This window comes from Dermochelys coriacea, chromosome 5 (genome assembly GCF_009764565.3).
Source record: "Dermochelys coriacea isolate rDerCor1 chromosome 5, rDerCor1.pri.v4, whole genome shotgun sequence".
NCBI lineage: Eukaryota > Metazoa > Chordata > Testudines > Dermochelyidae > Dermochelys > Dermochelys coriacea.
Window position 1 is genome coordinate 88,311,166 of NC_050072.1, and position 6,327 is coordinate 88,317,492.

The following is a 6,327-nucleotide window of genomic DNA, read 5'->3' on the forward strand; positions in this document are numbered from 1 at the left end:
TTGTGTGACTTCTCAGCCCTTTTAGTGTTTTTATCTCACTGCTGCAATTGCCAAAGAAAGGAACCAACTGGTGCTAGCTGTGGTGATAGTTTGGGAAAACTGAAGTGAAACCATGACCTCATTTCATACAAGTTGCTAGGTCCATTCTCTTTGACCTGTGGTTAAATTCTGCCCTTAGCTATTCTTGTGCAACTGTATTGCTTTAAATAAGATTGAATTGGGGATAACCAAGGATAGCATTCTGGCCCACAGTTTCTACTGATCTAGGCAGTGTATGAACCCATGGCCTAAAGATGTAAAGGCTCCATTTCTATTTGTGAGTCACCTATACCATCTAGTCAGATACAAGGCCAAGGGGCTACACCAGCCCCAGTACTTTGCACAAATGATTAGAAAGAGTAAAATGATGGACAGTCCAGTGTGTAATGGAGTGGGAAATAGTCCACGTTCTTGCAATATTTTGGACAAACAAGCAATTAGAAATGCAATGGGTTGTTTATATGTATCTACTTCAAGCACAATTCTATTAAACAATCAAACATATATTTTTCACCAGGGGTGGGAGGGGCTGCATCTCCAGCCATCCCTTCAAAAGATTATTTTGCAGATTAAGTGAGACAGTGGGCTTTACTGAAAGCCCCTAAAATCCTGCATGAGGGGAAAGAAACAGCCACCTCAAATCCCCTTAAATTCCAGGGGAGATATGGAGGAATCAATGGCCGTTGTGTTAGACACGAAGCACCCAGCAGCAACAATGTGAGACCGAGTACTGGTTGGGCTGTATTTTCAGATTTGAATACAAAAATCTGTGTGCCACAATGCTCACTGCAACCTATCATTTGAATCCTCTAACTATTCTGATGCGATACCCACTCTAGAAGATATGAGTGTACAATTTTGTACCCCCCCCATTTTTAGCACAATATAGCCTCATGTTTTGTTTTGTTTTGTTTTGTTTTGTTGAGGGGTAGGTTATTTTTATTTGTTTTAGAATACGAGTATGCTGCAAACAGTTGATGTGGGCAGCATTAACTAGAAAGTATCCAGCATAAAGTACACTGGGCCAAAAAAAAGGGTACTGAACTTGGCCCTCTGTTACAATGTCAGTGAACTGATAGGTGCCTGTTTACAAGCAACATAAGTAATTAGACATTCATCATATTTCTGTGAATAAAGAATGTGTGATTTGAACCTTAGACAAGGAACCAGGTACTTCAAATTTCACCCCTCACACTCCTCTCTGGCCTTGTGGAAACCATTAACCTTTCTGCTCTGTCTGTACAATATGGAGAAAAATATTTCGGTTGTGTGTAGATAGAATAATTAATATTTGTAAAGCACTCTGAAGCTGAAAATCACTATATAAATTATAAATATTATTATAATGGAACACAGCATCAATCTTTTAAACAATATGTTAATTACCTATCTTTTTTTAGCCAATTTGTTTCAGGAGTTTATTCCTTGACTTTAAATGGATTTTCTTCTCCTATTCAGTGTGTAAGGACAGATTCATACCTGAAAAAAATAAGAGAAAAATCGTTCTTGGACCATTGCATAAGGAGCAAATATGCTCACATGCCATGTATTAGCAGCAATCAGTGCCCAGCAGATTCATGAAGCCAACAGGATGGATTTGATATGGATAAGCACAAAACAGAGCACAAATTCCATTACAACAAAGTAGCTGCTAACAGTGAAGCTGTAAAATTTCAGAATTAGCCAGGAGTGAATGTAAAAAATGAATAAATTACTCCTTCACTAAGCCAGGTGTACTCTAGCCTCGGCAATTTGTCCAGTACAAAATTGTCCAGTACCTGGACAGCTTCCCGGATATTCTTAGATTCCTTGGGATATTGAGCTCTCCCAGATATTATCCCTCCTTCCCCTAGCCCTCTTGGCTGCTTCATTAGCCCTTTCTAGTACTCTTCTAGACACCATGGCTGCTCTCTATTATCTCTACCACATTTACTGTTGCACATTTTTTTAAAAAGAAGCTTTACTGTAAACTAATGGCTGTAAATCCATTCTACATATATAAACTATAGTTCCTGCATATCTCCTTACATATGTCTTTCACTAAGTGGCATCAACTACACTACATTTGACTACATTTAATAACTAAATGTAAGCACATTCTGATATCTTTGCAGCAAAAATAAGCATTTCTTGTTATCTTTGACACAGGTACATAGTATCAGCAAGCAAATGATTTCTGTATTTTGAGACTGCTCTAAAATGTTGATCATAATAACAACTGTGCACTTAGCGAGACCACCAATAAAAAGAATCCATATATGTCAGAAGTTATCACACAGAGGTGTATGTGATATCTTACTTCTTTCTAATTGTTAATGTCAGCCAGTATAAATCTCCCTCTATTGAAGTCAATGGAGCTACACTGATTTATACCCACTGAGGATATAGTGCTGTAGCTGGGGGAAGAACTTAAACCATTTGTGTCTTTACAGTGTTTCATGTCTATTGTAGTCTTGCATTGCTTGAACAGCCAAACCTCCCAATGTGAGCTTTGGAGGAAAGAGGAATGAAGGCCCATTATGTGTGATCCGTGTATCAGCAACAGACACAAATTATAGCTATACAGTGATTGTATGTGGGCAAGACAAGCAAGGCTAGGTGGGAGAGGGAGGAACACAACAACTAAATGTTCTTGCTCCAGTCAGAATCAGTGGTGTTCAGCTTGAGGAGACCTCCAAGGAGCCCAACAGCAGTGGGCTGTCCTAGATGCCCTAGGCATGGCTGGTCTTGACCCAGTGAACCACACTGAACTTGAACCCATTAAGCTGGATCCAGAACCAGCATGGAAGCCCAAGGCGAAGTAGCTGTTCATCCTGCCTAGTGATGATGTGAGAGTTCCTGGTAGTGGCAGCATCTCTCCCATTTGGTCCACCACCATGAGCTCAAGATTATAGCAGCTGGATGGAAAGTGTGCAGCACTGTCCAGGTAGGATTGCTGCTAGAAAGTCAGTGCCAGGGTACATCCTGTCTATCCCTGGACATTGAGAAGTGACATTTGCTGTGCCTTGGTGACCAGTTTATTGGCAGCATTCAGATGCTGATTGTTAGATGGAGAAATATTGGCTAGGACTGGTAACCCTATAAGTTTTGATGGCTTCAATGTGCCTGTGATAATTCTCATAGTATGGTTAAACTAGTATGTTCACTAGTCTGGTAATGTTTGGTGGTGTGTGCATTTCTTCTTCAGCAAAATAAGTAAATAGTATATGCCCACTCGAGTAACATTGACAGTACTTTTTAGAATGAAAATGCATTAAAAAAAAAGTATGCCTGTGCAAGTTAAAAGCAGTAGTTCTATAGTGTAAGTTTTCTTCAGTCAATCCGGCTGGATACTAATTGTTTCATGTATGACTCAGTTTAAATATGATATCAAACCTCTGAAAAATGTACCAAGTCCAGATTTGCATTGAAGTACAGTATAGCTTTATATTTTTATTGAAAATGATTTGTAAATTACTGTATTTTTGTTGGGTGTGCTGGGCTCCCAGATCACAGAATACGTAAAGGGAATGAGAGTGCAAAATGATGCATTTTCTGTGATAACTGTTTTATAAACAGCTCTGGAAATGTTTTCTTTTATAAAGCTCTATATAAATATATTTTCATTTTGTATAACAATGTTTATTTGGATTGTGTTACCAGGGACATCTGTCAATTACTTTTTGTACAGCATGCTCAGAGGTGTTTTATTTTATTTTATTTTTTTCTTTCAGATTGACACTCAGCTATTTATTTGGCACAATAAAGTATTTCCAGGTGTAAATTAAGCACAGCAATATATATTTTCCTCTATAGAAAGTAACAACAGTGGGCAACAGTACCCCATTACACTGTGAATTTTAAATGTTTACAAATTGCTTTGATGGTCTTATTTTATGATTACAAATAAACCTATTTAGTTAGAATCTAATTAAGAAAGTGTTAGTGAATGCCTGTTATTCTATACCCACGATAGCTAAATGTTACATTTTTAGAAATGAAATGAGTTTTAAATGAGACACATAATATATAGAATGATAGAAATATTGCCCTTGTGTAGTACCTGTTTACCCAGTATGGCACTTCCTAGGGATTAACTGTCCTTTCTCCATTGCTGTAGTCATTTTTAATTTCCTTTAATACATGGTAATATTCTTAAACTAACTACATATACAGTAAAACATGCTTTATTGGCAATAGCTCAAACTGGCCTTTCTACATTTCCTCACCATGAAGCCTCATTGCCTTTCATACTGGTGTACGTGCTAGTTTGCATGCTGATTGCAAATTCCATTCTATAACGTTCAAGGTACAGAGCATGCCAGAACAATGCCAGGTTTAATTACATGTAGGATTTTTTAAAAGCAATTATTGAGTTAGTAGAGTTAGATTGTGACTATGTGATATAGCCCTGCATGGGACAGTGGGAAAACACATTACCTAAGGAGGAGTATGCGGAGTCATGCAGCACACTTGCTTCTATTCTACTCTGAGGATTGCATTTTACTCCCCTTGATTAACCGGGCAGTTCTGCAGGCTGGAGTATTGGGAAAGTAGAGCCATGGCACAGCATCCTCCCAGTCAGTCCCTATCCCTTCTGGTGCAGTGTGTGCCCACAGAGTGTTAGGGATGGAGTAGTTCCTTAAGCTATCGTAGGAGTAGAAACATATGGATCTTAGTAATATGGGGTTTAGGCTGACTGAGGGCATTGACCTTAATGGGAGTTGCATAGGTCCATAGTGCAACAATGTTTAGGCACTGTACATATATGTTAAATAATATGCACTGGTCCAAAACTAAAATTCTGTGTAAATTATGTATAAATATATTAAAAAATCATTTGCTGATGAGCCATTTCTTGTCTCTGCTATATAAGATAGATACGGTAGTGGCATCCTAGAGGTGGCATTGTCTAGAGGAATTGATACATGGCCAGGAGTCAAGAAGCCTTACATTCTCATTCCAGTTTGACCGCTCGCTTGCTGTGTGGCCTTGGGCAGTTTACTTCTCTGTTTCAGTTTCCCACTCAGCGAAAATGAAGATTATAATATTTACTTTCGTAGCAGGGGGTGTTGTGAGGATGAATTAGATAATGTGCAGTTTATTTTCCATTAAGTCATTTCAGAGTTAATTTAGACACTTTTTAATTAAGAAGAAAAAGAAATAGAGTCCATTGCTTATTGTTGCAGCAAAGTGGCAGAAGATGAAAATAACCTATTCTATTTCCCACCAGGATCCATTACTGAATTGTATGGACTTGTGACTATGAAAAGCATACATTTAAAAATATGCAAACAGCAGACTAAGTTTAGCCGGACTACATGAATTGCAGTATACCTAAAAAAGAAAAGGAGTACTTGTGGCAGCTTAGAGACTACTCCTTTTCTTTTTTGCGAATACAGACTAACATGGCTGCTACTCTGAAACCTGTTAGTATACCTAAACTACACATAAAAGCATTCTGCACAACAGTTTCATCAGCAAAAGAAAAAAACAAAAATTATATAGCTAGTGATGGGGAGCTTTCATTAGTTTCACAGTTTGGATGCTTATCTGAAATATCAGAACCATGTTATGAAGGATCCTGTTGGAACATATCACCCTCTGTTGCCATATAATACTTTTGTCTATGACAAATCTGTGCCTGATGATCCCTAGCACTCTGACTGTAATTAGTGGAATTTTATTGGAATCAAGGACTAGTGGGCTTCTACCATCTCTGGGATCTTTAGTAAATGGACCTCCCTCTTCTGCAATTTTGGGGGCTGTGGTGTTAGATAACTATACGGCTAAACTCACAGATTCCTGCTGATTCTGACACTTTACTGTTTTCTAATTTAACGCAGCCATGCTCTCTTAAAAAAATGAGAAAATACCTTTGTACTATCCTCCTGACCACATATGGTAGGCTCAGGCAATCAGGACACCAGAATCAATACTACCAGGCAGATGTGACCAACACAATGAACCAGACCAACTCATAATACAGAAAAGCAATGTAAAAATTGTCAAAGTCACTCCAATTTCATAAAGCCAAAACCAAGAAAACTTTGATTGCAAATATTTTATCCCTCTCTGTTGAAAATCTAATCAAATTCTAGTTTTCTCTCTCAATACTGATTCAGTGATGCACTTATGTACATAATAGCATTGGTGGACTGGCACCTCAATCTCCATTTGATATAAAGTGGATTATCTGTTATATGTTTCATAAGTTACCAAATAAGAATATCAGTAAACTAAGTGGTTTAAACTTTGGATTAAACAAGTGGGCAATGGGATTCATGCATCTGGTAAATAAGTAATACC